The sequence below is a fragment of the Rhinatrema bivittatum genome, chromosome 7 (assembly GCF_901001135.1).
Source record: "Rhinatrema bivittatum chromosome 7, aRhiBiv1.1, whole genome shotgun sequence".
Taxonomy (NCBI): Eukaryota; Metazoa; Chordata; class Amphibia; order Gymnophiona; family Rhinatrematidae; genus Rhinatrema; species Rhinatrema bivittatum.
In genome coordinates, this window is record NC_042621.1 from 256,588,227 (window position 1) to 256,602,233 (window position 14,007).

Genomic DNA, 14,007 nt, shown 5'->3' on the forward strand with positions numbered 1-14,007 from the left:
GAGTAGCAAACAATCATCTGCAAAGGAGTGTTAAGGAATCTAGCATTCCTTGATTAGTTTGCTCAATGGGGCCATGCAGATATTAAATAGAATTGGAGATAGGGTGGAATGGGTAAATAAAGGATGGCTATTTACCCTTTCAAATAATACTAAACTAACTAACCATTAAATAATAACAATAAACCATTAAACTAATTGTTTAATGGTTTATTGTTATTGTTCAATGTTCTTTGTAAAAAAAACTCCCCGGTCCTACCTCCCAGACCAGGGCAATCTTTTCGTTTCATGTAAACCAGACTGATTTGTATTGTATACAGGAATTCCGGTATATAAAAATTAAAAAATAAATAAAATAAATAACCAGCATATTTAACAAAAATTTCTTTTTATTGAGAGGATTCCACAAGAAATAAACATACAGAGTAGTGCATAGTTGTCTCTGCTACTTAGTATTCCAAATTTCACATCAATTTCAGAACCTGAAGCATAATCCCCCTTCCTAGTATATCACCCTACCTCCCCAACTAAGAACCCCTTACCCAGACTCCATTAAGCACTCATATATGTACTGAAATGACTAACATAATTTGCATTCTAGTGGTTAGTGAATCTATAACCACTTCCAAATCCTAAACATTTTGTCTGATGTGGTAGCTCACATTTTATCACCTACATTTTCTCCATAATCATTAAGTTATGCATCTGCATCTTCCACAAAGTTATAGTTGGCAGTTCATTATTTATCCACTGGATCATGATGCATCTCTTAACAACTATACACAATTGGTGCACAAATATCAAAAGATCATCATCATCTAACTATTCTAACACATAATTATTCAACATATCCAACAGACATAATTCAGGATTAAACTGTAAATGGGTCCAAGACGAGATGCAATGAAACACATCTTCCCAAAATATTTTAACATATAGGCATTCCCAAACAGACTGCATGTCTGCATCTCACATTTAAGACATTTCCAAGTCAATAATTAAAGATTTCTGAGCTCTTAGGGAATGAATATACATTCTATGCAGAAATCTGAATTAATTTCCACCAGTTTATAAACATGCTCCAGACTATCGTTTAAATCTTCTACTAAAATATATTTTACTAAATCAGCAGCCCATTTCACCGCCACACCAGAAATTGGATCCTTCTCACACTCCTGGATCATATTTCTATATAGTTTGGAAAGCAGTTTTAACTTTTAACACATCACACTCAAAGTTACCTGCCATGAAGACCCATCTTTCTTTTCCTAGTACAGTATCTATATAATGTCGTAGCTGCAGATACACATAAAAGTCCTTATTGTCAAAGTCAAATTTATCTTTTAATTGCTGAAAGGATCCAACCCCTTCTGAATTATCCAACATAGCTTGTCTTATTATCAGGAGTCCTTTTAATTCCCAACTTCAAAAACAACATTCTCTAACCATAAGAACATAAGAAAATGCCATACTGGGTCAGACCAAGGGTCCATCAAGCCCAGCATCCTGTTTCCAACAGTGGTCAATCCAGGCCATAAGAACCTGGCAAGTACCCAAAAACTAAGTCTATTCCATGTTACCATTGCTAATGGCAGTGGCTATTCTCTAAGGGGTAGATTTTCTAAATTTGCGCGATCGCGTACTTTTGTTCGCACACTAGGCGCGAACAAAAGTACGCTGGATTTTATAAGATACGCGTGTAGCCGCGCGTATCTTATAAAATCTGGGGTCGGCGTGCACAAGGGGGTGCACATTTGTGCAACCTGCGCGCGCCGAGCCCAGCGCACGCTGCCTGTTCCCTCCCCCCACCTTCCCCTCCCTAACCCACCCCCCCTATCTAAATCCCCCCATTACCTTTGTTTCATGATTTACGCCTGCTAAAAGCAGACGTAAATCTACACGCGCCAGCGGGCTGCTGGCACGCAATCACCCAACCCGGGGGCTGGTCCGGAGGCCTCGACCATGCCCCCGGCCCCTCAACGCCGCGTCATTTTAGACGCGCCCCCGACACGCCCCTTTTAGAAAGCCCTGGGACTTACGCGCGTCCCGGGGCTCTGCGTGCGACGGCGGCCTATGCAAAATAGGCGCGCCGGCGCGAGAGGGCCCTGCGCGCGTAAATCCGGCCGGATTTACACGCGCAGGGCATTTAAAATCCGCCCCTAAGTGAACTTAATAGCAGGTAATGGACTTCTCCTCCAAGAACTTATCCAATCCTTTTTTAAACACAGCTATACTAACTGCTATACTAACTAACAGCTATACTAACTAACCCCAGCAGAAAATCTTTAAGGCGAATTTTAAAAGTCCTATGCACGCCAAAGCTGTAACATACATGCAGAAGTCGAGCCGGCATGCACCATGCAATTTTTAAAAAGCACACAAGTATGCGCATATCTCCTAATACACGCAGAAAAATTTGTGCAAAAAAAGGCGGGGCATGGACATAGTCTAGGTGAAGCATGGGTGTTCCTAGATTTCTCAATGAAATCTGCGCATGAGTATTTACATGCACAAGTGCATGCAGGAGTACCCTATGTGGAACTTTACTTCTGCTATGGATGAAACAAAAAAACCTAAAGAGGTTAGCAGCTTGTTTTTTTTTTATATATCTTTTTATTAGGTTTCAAGCAAAACATCAGTCAGATACAAAGTGAGAAACATGACAGTCCCACAACCTCATACAGTAAATTTGTTGCATTGGCAAGGTAGTAAGAGTAACATAGTCGATGCGGGAGCTGGCGAAGTATGTATACCGTACCAATGGAAAGTAGAAACAAAGTATAGTAAGGTTAAATTTGGCATACTTAACATAGCTTTACGCAGGTAGGATAACAGACATTCTCAGATATATTATAAAGTATAATTCCATAAGAACATGCTACTGGGAAAAGGCCCAATTTAACATGGTAACATATGAAACAGTAACGTACCAATGCAGAAGACCTAAATACTTATAATGAACCCATTCTGGACTGGAACTCTTGATCCTCATGGGTTGCTTTCATTTATTTACCCTGTTAGTTAATCCTCCCCTCCCTCCCCTCCCGTTGCGCATAGAACATGGGATCTACATTCCCGCAGGATGTTTCAGAGGAACTATAATTTAGTAACTGTAATTATATGAAGATCCTATGTGACAGGTATGGGCATGTTGTACCTTCGTTAGGTATCCAACGTTCCATAATCCCTTTGCTAGTCTATGCTCTAAGTTTATACCTCTGGAGGACTGTCTGGTGTGTGTGGGGAGGTGTCCTGACAGTAGGAGAGTAAAAAAGGACACCAAATACTAGAGGTTATTGTTTTCTTTTTTTCACTTTGGGGCGGATTTTAAAAAGCATTTACATGCGTAAATCTGGGTTTTACGCATGTAAATGCACTTTACTCGAGTAAGTGGGCTTTTGAAAATTGCTACAATATATGCCATTGAATCATCCATAGGATTTATTCGCATAAGTGCCCTTTACTTGAGTAAATGGCTTTTGAAAATTGCTACAATAGTAGTTACATTTATGCGCGTAACTCCTTTGAAAATTACCCCCTTTGTGTATTAGCAATCATTTGTTCAAAGGTGGCTAACTTAATCATTTTGGCCACCCAATGATTGAATTGAGGTGCGTCTTTGGAGATCCAGTTAGCCGGTATAGTTTGTTTAGCTATAAGGCCGGCTTTATTCACAAACATTGCTTCGATAGGTTCAAGCTGAGTAGAAGCAGTCAGTTCACTGCTTAGCAGCCAAACTTGGGGATTTAAGGGGAGAGAACATTCCCAAACCTTGGAGCAAGAGGTCTGTATTTTGGTTCAAAAAGCTTGAATCTTCACACAAGTCCAAAAGCTATGAAAAAAGTCCCTGTTTTCTGCATCACATTTCAAACATCTGGGTGAGTCACTAATCCCAACCTTATATGCAAGAGTATTGGTAAAATATAGTTGCTATATAAATTAAAATTGCGTTTCTCGCAAATTTGTATTTTCAGTGAGAGTCTTAATATTGCTCAGGTATAATTTGATTATGTTAGGGGTTACATTTACATCTGGAATATCTTCCCATCTTTTTCCAATCTCCGCATAGGCATTAGTAGCCAATTGTGTTCTCAGTAGTTTAGAAAATAAAGAGCAGGTAATCCTCATAGACTGCCGAAGCCCAAGAATCTGCTCCAGTTGTCCCTTTGGTTCACCAAAACAGTGTGTAACCCAGTGGTGTGTATGTAGTGTCTAAGTTGTAGGTAAGCGGAAAAATCCTTAGTAGGGAGGTCATACTGAGTTTGCAGTTTTACGATCCCCCCTGTTGCTGCGCTACAGGTGGTCTTTCACCTTCCACCGGAGGCCGCTCCGAAGCCAGGGCCTCGCCTGTGTTCCATCCGGGACTTGCTCCAGGGCCTGAGAGGCCTAGCTGTTCCTGTGGCTTGCTTGGCTGTTTGGACTTCCTGGTTTCCAGCCACGCCCGTTTCCCTAGGGGCTGGCCCGCAGCTCTCCACCTTACTTATAGGACCAGTGAGGGGCGGTCCTGGCAAACTCCTCCCAGGGAGTTGCCCACAACCTCCAGTATTTAAGGGCCTTCTTGTCACTTGCAACTGGCCTTTGGATTGAGTGCTACAGTTGCCTGTATCTCTTCATCGATCCAGGTCCTCCATGGTCTACCTTGTTTTGATGGCTCCTTGTCCTGTCTTACCTTGATGTCCGCTACCTGATGTTATTGATGTCTGCCTTGATGTGTTACCTGATGTCTGATCCTGTGCCTGATCCAGTTCCTGCTTTTCCTTGATGTCCTGCCTTATGCTGCCTGGAGTGCAGCGTTCCTGCCTTGTGCTGCCTGGAGTGCAGCGTTCCTGCCTTGCCTGCCTGGAGTGCAGTATTCTTCCACCTTGTCTTCCTGGTGCTCTCCCGCTCTCAGCGTGGTCCGCGACCAGCCTTCCTGGGCTGAGTAGGGCGCGTATGGGACGGGGTGGTCCGTGACTCAGTCCTGTGGGTGGGCTGAGTAGGGCGCCCTCAGGGACAGTGCCCATGTCTTCTTCCAGCCCTCATCTTCGATGTCTGCACTAGCCTTTGTCTACGATGTCTGCACCTGCCTTGTCTACGATGTCTTCAGTGTAAAGGACTCTGTCTGCCCTCACCTCTGTCCGGCCTGCCGCCCATTGCCATACCCAGCGGCAGGTCCGAAAGGGACGGGAACAGTCGGAGGACCGTTCATCAATCAACTACCCAGTGTTGGTTGCCATGGGCATGCAGGTCCGGCTGAGGGTCAGACTCTGTGCCTGCTCCCCTGCTTCTGTACCCGCCTGGCTCACCATGCCTGCCCAGCTCACCTCCCACGGTGTGGCTTGGGGCTCCTCCTTGAGTCCTGCCGTGGCCCAAGGGCTCACCACCCGCTTGAGACGACCGCGCTCCGCTCGCGCTCGTAACATACAGTTCTTGAAAACTGTGTATATGGTTGGTGTTGGGTTGTAATATGTGAGTGATTAATGTCAAGCCTTTGAATGCCCATTGTTGAAAAACATTGTGTTCCCTCCCCGGCGCAACTGAGGGTTAAAACAAATGGGTAGGAGGGGAGTCAAATTCTTTGGAAATCCCAGGCATTTGCATAAGGGTGCCCAAGCCCGCCTACCCGACTGTACCAACAGATAGGGCTTGCAGTCGATTGGTATGTGTGGTGCATCTAATTGAATCAGTGAGGCCAGGGAAAAGCCCTGAAGATTACCTTGTAAGAAGGCGGTGGGAAAAAAAATACTCCTTGCCCAATATCCAGTCTCGTATATAGCGTAACATACAGACAGTTAGCAGGGTTTTAAAGGTTGGGGCTAACAGCAAAAAAGGGGGGGGGGGTGGAGGTTAGGAAGTCCTATCCTTTACCTGGGTGAACTGGGAATGAACTGGGGAAACTGGTAATTGTGTCAGCATGCATGTCTACTAAAATCCCCCCACTTACGTGGTAGAGGGTGCATTTGCACAGGATCAGGGCAGGCAGCAGACTAATGGAGTCAGAGACAGACCAAGGTCGGGGCAGGTGGTTAGAAAGAGTGGTCAGGTCCAGGGAGCAGGCAATCATGGTTAGGTCTAGGAAAGGGGGTCAGGTCTGGAAGGCAGGCTATCGTGGTCAGGTTCAGGCAAGAGGTCAAGATCCAGAGATTCAGGCTAATGGTGGACAAAGACACACTGATGACACTGGACAAGACAGATAGGACAAGGCAAAGCTGGATAAGGTGGGCTGGATGAGGAAGGCTGGAGAAGACAAGGCTGGACGAGGCAAGGTTGGAAGTCAAGGCTAGATGAGGAAAGGCTGGAAGACAAAGTTGGATTCAGGAACACAGTAGAACAGGAAGAAGGAACACGCAAGCATTATGTACTGCAAGGCAGGAGACCCGGTGCTGAGATGAGGTAATGCTGCTAGGCCCTTGCTTAAATAGGCCAGTGGGCTTGACATCATCAGAGGGCACCATTTAGCGTTTCCTGCCATGAGACCCAATTAATTTATGCATATGCGCAAACACGTAAGGAGGTTCCGGGACAGGAGCAATATGGCAGTGTGTGGGGCCATGCTCGGTGGCATTAAGAAGATGGCTGTGTCCCATGCTGTGGGAGCATGTGTTACAAAATCTTCATCACCACTGGTTTCAAACTTAAAATGAACAAAAGAGAGAGGTCAACCTTGTTTAGTGCCACACATAAGGGCAAACTGCTCTGTGGTGTTGGGAAGGAGATCTCAGATTAGTAATAGTGAACGTTAGGTGAAATATAAAGTTTCTCCGATCAGTAATAGTGTTTTGGGATGTCCAGTGTAAAAATATTTATTTATTTGTTTATTTACAATTTTTATATACCGACGTTCATTTCAAAAAGAGATATCACATCGGTTTACAATAAGGTACAATAGGTAATTCACTATCCCCTAAAAGGGCTTACAATATAAAATTTTTGTACCTGAGGCTAAGAGATTACAAAAATAAAACCATCAAAATCAAAGATCTTAACAATAGAGCAAAAGGTATAACAAGGAGCATATTAAACAAATAACACAAAGAGTTGCACTAAGGGGTGCACAAAGGGGAGTGCCCCTTTGTCGCGCCCCTTCGGCTCGCGACGCATGGCGCGCGGCACCTGCTGGCTTGGCGCCTTTCAAACGGCCCGGCTCTGTTTGCGATGATGTCAGGGGAGGGGGCGGGTCTCAGAAATCGCTTCTCAGTTTCAAAGGCAGTTCCTTCAACCTTCCTGTCCTCTTACCTTGGATGTTAGCTGTTACAAGGTGATTAGCACTGGTGGGTAGCCCTCTCCATCACGAGCGCCTGCTGGCTTGGCGCCTTTCAAATGGCCTGGCTCCATTTGCAATGATGTCAGGGGAGGGGGTGGGTCTCAGAATCATGGCCTGATTATGCCTGAGAATGATTATTGGGGTCATGACATGTTTGTTTTGCCAGAGTGTGCAATAACTTTGGAATAGATATTCAAAAGCCATTTAGATGGATAATTGAAAAATTATCAGTCTAAATAGCCAAACTGCAATTTAAAAACTATTATCTGGCTATATTCTAGCTGAATAATGAGTTATCTGGCTAGAATATAGCCGGTTAAGTTGGGAGCATTCAGGGGGCAAGCAATAGGCATTTCCTGGAGGAAAAGAGTCAACCGGTTAACCTTCTTAACTCTGGCCGTGCTGTAGGGCAGGTATAAAGTTAGCCAGATATACCTTTCTGGCTAACTTTAAGATATCCAGGTATATTCAGCGGTGCAGGTGCATCCCTGAATAACCCGGTTAAGTTAGCCGAATAGGTGCATCTCACTAACTTAACTAGCCACTCAGTGGCTGAATATTGACTTCTTTAAATCATTCGTAATGCATGAGTGAGCAGGTTTTGTGTTTAATTGTCTTTTGGAGACTTGGTTCTTCCTCCTGTAAGCTCATGATAAGCTTATTTCATGGAAAGCAGGATTCATCGAATCTTGCCCGCTGTGATAAGAAATTATTATATGTTTATGTCGGTCTTTGTTAACTTGGTCCAATGCTACCTACTTTTATGTGTCTTTCTTTCTTCCCTTTCTCTTCATGTGTTGGGGAGGGGGGATGACAGCATTAACAAAATGAGTGGTATGATTAGAGTGTATGATAAGTGGTGATGGATTTTAATAGATATGCTGTGTGTGCCAACAGGGAAACTCTTTAAGGTGAATTTTAAAAGCCCAACATGCACTGAAATTTGGGGGTGTTGGGCTTGCACGTGCCGAGCAGATTTTAAAAGCCACCCAGATACACACATAAATGCTGCTGCATGCACATTTCACAAAAAGGGGTGGGGAATGGGCATTTCAGGACTTTAACCATTTCAGGACTTTAATCATTTCAGGACTTTATCATTATCATTTTATGATAATCATTATCATTTATCATTATCATTTATGATAAACTTTATCATTTATCATTTCAGGCATTTCAGGACTTTAATCATTTCAGGACTTTCAGGCATTTCAGGACTTTAATGTTATACGTTATATGTTAAGAAACGCTGTTCCATGTAACGCCTTTTGTGCGAAAGTTTTGTTATATGTAAACCGACCTGATTCGATACTTGTATTGAGAATGTCGGTATATAAAAATCCGAAATAAATAAATAAATAAATAAATAACCAGAAATTTGCACATAAATACTTAAGCAAACCTGTGTGCATCAAGTCCCTCTGTCGCGCGACATTATTTCAGCTATGGATGGAATGTAAGTAAAAAAACCCAAAAACCCCAAACCGAGCCATTTCGGAGGGGTTTAAAGGGTCTGGAGTAACTTGGGGTGTGTATAGGCTATCAAACCACAGGAGGTTGGAGGACTTATCTGTTAACTGGGTGAACTGGGAATGAACTGATAAAACTGGCAAATGCATTGGTGTGCGTCCTTTTAAAATCCCCCCACTTATGCGGTAGAAGCAGGATTTGCATGCACAGTTGCACGCCCACTTAAAATTCAGCACATACGTATATGCATGCATGTTATAAAATAGCTGCGTCCCTAGGCACAGGCTGAGGAACCTGCACATGTGTGTCCGCACACTGGTTTAAAATTTATCGTCTTTCTGCATTTAGAAATAATATATTTTTGCACATTAACAATATGTTCTAACATGCTGAGTTATCTTCTGGTTTATAAAAAATCTCTGATGGAAATTCTATACATATATTCCTTTATGATTTGTTATTTTCTGTGCTTAGTATGCCAGAAAACAAATCCATTTCAGGCTTTGCTTCTATCCCTATCTTGCTTAACTTTTAAGATTACTTCTCTTCCTGCCCATTTTTTTTCTTTAGTTTGTATCTAAACATATAAATTACTTTGAGAAAACGTATAAAATATAATAACTGTTATATACATAAGAAAGATAGAACTAAACCACAGTATAGGAAATAAAATATGAGAAATATATATTTTACTTGATCATAGAAACAAGCATCAGATGTTAAACAGCAAATATGATCTGATAAGATGAAACCATATGATTACAATAAATTCCACTGAAGGTGAAGAAAAACTATTTTCATTGCTACGCATTATGGGGCAGATTTTAAAAGCCCTATGCACATAAATCCAGCTGGATTTACACACATAGGGATGCGCATATGTCCCAGGGCTTGAAAAAAGGGGTGGGGCATGAGTGGTCAGGGGCGGGGTGTGGGCGTGACCAGAGACCTCTGTAAGGCCTCTAGGTCTGGGGATCGCGCGCAACCTACGCCTGCCCAGAGGCAGGCGCAACTTGCATAACAATGGTATGGGGGGATTTTTAGGTAGGGCTGGGGGTGTTAGGTAGGAGAAGGGAGGGGAAGGTGGGGGGGGGGGGGCAGAAGGAAAGTTCCCTCCGAGGAGGCAACAGGGAAAGCCATCAGGGCTCCCCTAGGTCTCATTGCGCGCGCATGTTTTAAAATTGGGTGTAGATTTGTGCACGCCGTGTTGCGCGCACAAATCTACACCCACACGTAGGTACTAAAATCTGGCCTTATGCATTTGTATGGTCTATATAGAATGCAAATTATAGGTTTGAAAATATCTAAATTTTTGAGCACATGCATCCACCTCTGAGGTGAATTCACATTTTGGTACAAAGTTAATTTTGGGGGTCTAACTTTTTCCAAATTGTTTTCATTATACAGCTGCTAGTTAATTAAAGCAATGCATGTGTGAGTGTGTGTATGTAAAATAACTTATTTTAGCTTGATAAGCATAATAATTGATTAAATGTATTTAAGTGATGCAGATTATTGCAACTGTGCATGTATGTATGCGTATATATATAGAATGTATTTCCTGTTGTGCTAATTTTACTGCACAGAACTATTAGAATCTGGTTTTAATTTGAAATATTGGTCTTAAAAAATAGGAGATAAGAATTGTCCATAAGTATACTCTTTTATTTTCCTTTTGAGCAACCTGTGTCACACTTTTAAAAAATCAGACAGGAAGTGATACTGCTCCATAATCCAGTCCTTATTTTCTCTCTTGCTGGGTCCTGATTCTCTACAAGCAGTTTATTCAGTGTACTCTCCTTCCCTGTCAATTTTGTCAGAACTCTCTCTCCTGTGAATCTACATTGTTACAATATGTTAAAAATCTTCTATGCTTTCCTTCCTACTCTGCCCATACTTTATACTTATTGTGCCAATTTGGCTTAAGAAAGGCTTAAATGTTTTGAAACTTAAGTTACAGCTGTGTTCTAAAAAACTGTTATCCAGTTGATACATATTATGCTTTACTAAAAAATCCTCAGCCCTGCTCTGGTCTCAGGAAGCTGAAAAATGATTTACCCTCCTAAAGAAGTCTCCCAAAATACACACTAGTTTTTAGACAGTAAAGACTAATTTTGGGGCCGAAGCAATAAAGTCGCATAGAAAGCGGGTGCTGAACAGTCAGCGCCCGCTCTCTTAACGCACGCATGGCCCCCCAAAGGGGGCGCCATGCAATATTCAAATTAGGGGGTTGTGTTAGCAAGGATGTGCTAGGGTCACTTGCTAACGTGATCCCAAACAGTTTTCATGACTGCCGTACGCCGGTCATGAAAACCGACGCCAATAAACCCGGCGTCAGTTTTCGTGACCGCCGTACGGCAGTAAGGGAAATCGATGCCGATAAACCCAGCGTTGGATGTTCTAAAATAATGCTCAGATCTAGTAATATGGCTGTGTGACAATCATTCCATCTATTCTTAAATTACTCCTATTAAAATATAGGTTGCACAATACTGAAAAAAAAATAGATACATGATAATTTAACAACAGGGTTCAAATTATATTTTAAATATTAGCATCTAAGCAAAAGAGTTATAGATTTTACATCAACATTCATCAATATACAAATGTATACCATACTGTATGGGGCGGATTTTCAAAGGGTTACGCGCGTAACCCCGAAAACCCGCTCCTGCACGTGCCGAGCCTATTTTGTATAGGCTCGGTGACGTGCGCAAGCCCCGGGATGCACATATGTCCCGGGGCTTTGAAAAAGGGGTGGGAAGGGGGCAGGGTGGGGGTGTGGTCGGAGCCTCCAGGTACAGTGGCCATTTGCCGCTGTGCTTGGGATCGCGGGCCGGCCGTGGGCCAGTGTGCACAATCTACACCTGCCCAGAGCAGGCACAACTTATAGGACAAAGGTAAGGGGGGGGTTTAGGTAGGGTTGGGGGGCAGGTTAGGTAGGGGAAGGGAGAGGAAGGTGGGGGCGGGCAGAAGGAAAGTTCCCTCCGAGGCCACTCCAATTTCGGCGCGGCCTCGGAGGGAACGGAGGAAGGCTGTGCGGCTCGGCGTGCATAAGTTGCACAATTGTGCACCCCCTTGCACGCGCCGACCCTGGATTTTATAACATGCGCTCGGCTGCACATGCATGTTCTAAAATCGGGCTTAGATTTGTGTGCACCGGGTTGCTCGCACAAATCTACGCCCATGCGCATGGTACAATATCTGGCCCTATGTCTTTAGCAAGACCTCATGTACACAAACAGGTATTTTACAAGGACTGTCTCTTATAATTCTTGTTGGACCTTGTGGTGTTAAGTCAGAGCCACAGAAAAATAATTTAGCACCCTGTGTAGAAATAGAAAGGAGATGACCCTGTGAAAGTATTAGAGAATATCATTTACATTTGTGTCCATATAAGTTTTAATATATAACATATACATATAGGGGCAGCAAAAATGTAATTACACCAATCACATTTATATTCAAAATACCCAAATTCAATCCACTATATTTTTATTATCTCTTACACAATCATATTAAATATGCATATAATAATATGCCAAACCATCATATACATTTACAATTGACACATGAAAAACATGTTCCCAGTGCATTACATGATTTACACATATTAATCATAAAAACACCCAATCCCATATAGACACAAACATATAGGGCCGGATTTTCGGAGGATTTATGCATGTAACCGGGCTTACTCATGCCGGGGCTTGCAAAAAGGGGTGGTCCGGGGCGGGGCCAGAGGCTCCAGGCACAGCGGCCATTTGCTGCTGTGCTTGGGATCGCGCGCCGGCAGTTGGCCGGCGCACGCAACTTACTTCAGCCCCAGGTCTGAAATAAGTTTTGAAATAGAAGTAAAAAAAAAAAAAGAAAAAGGTAGGGGGGAAAGGGCGGGGGAGGTAGGGGAAGGGAAGGTGGGGTAGGCCCACATGCACCCTTTTAAAATCTACCCCATATGTTCTTATCACACCCATAGATACTACTCATTCATACATCCAACCATCCACATCACAAATATATGGCCTAAAACCCCTAAAATTCACACCCTCCCAAATCCATGACACCCTCCCACATTTCCCATCTTATAACTATCCCACCAATTTAACTCTTTTTTTCTTTATTTCTTTTTTTCTTCTTATACACCTACCCCATAACTTCCAATGGTGACGATTCAATAATTCAACTCTATTTCAATTCGCAATCGTATACCTATAGTATCTTCAACGTGACCAATTTTTTACAAAATAGAAAAGGCACAACATAAATCAACCAACATCCACTAATCCAAAAAAGAAATCCCACTCTCCAGTCGGTAGTTATTAGGGCAGCGGATAAGGGAGGGGCGGTCATCCTGTTAGACAGAATCCAATATGAAGCTGAAGTGGGGAGAAAACTGAGTGATGTACGGTATTATCAAAGGATAGAGGTAGACCCAGTGGGGGAATTACAGAGTAGGATGAAGCACATTTTGGAGGATGCATTACGGGTGAAAGTGATTTCTAGAAAGGAGTTTAGTTATTTGACTTTGGATGGGCCGGTTGCTCCGTATATTTTTTTGTGTCCAAGATACATACATCTTTGCAGAATCCCCTTGGTAGGTTTATTGTATCAGGCATTGGATCCATATTTGAACCATTAGTTAAGTTCCTTGACAGCTTTCTGCAACCGAGGGTAAAGGAAATTAGAACTTTTATTAGAGACTCGATGGAATTCCTTAATGAGGTGAATAAGATTGAATATGATCAAGTGAGGGGTATATTTGTTACGGCCGATATAACAGCACTATATACAAATATCCCTCAATCTAGTGCGTTGGAAGTGATCTGTAGAGTATTAGAAAAGGAGGATTTACCAGTGAACAGGATGATTGCTATCATGTGTATGGCAGAAGTGGCGTTGATGGAATTTTATTTTGTCTTTCAGGGGGTATTTTATAAACAGATTAAGGGGATCCCTATGGGGTCCCCGGTGGCCACCTCTGTGGTGTGCCTTTATATGGCGGGATTTGAGGAAATGCATATTTATCCATCTGGGATGTTTAGACACATTGGGGTAGATTTTCAAAGAGTTATGCACGTAACTTACGTGCTTAACCCCGAAAACCTGCCCCTGTGCACGTCGAGCCTATGTATAGGCTTGGTGGCGCGCACAAGCCCAGGGATGCGCGTATGTCCCGAGGCTTTGGAAAAGGGGCAGGAAGAGGGCGGGAAGGGGGTGTGGTGCCAATCCGGGGGCGGTCTGGGGCGGGACCTAGGCCTCCGGCACAGCGGCTGTGCCGGGGGATGGCGCGCCCGGTG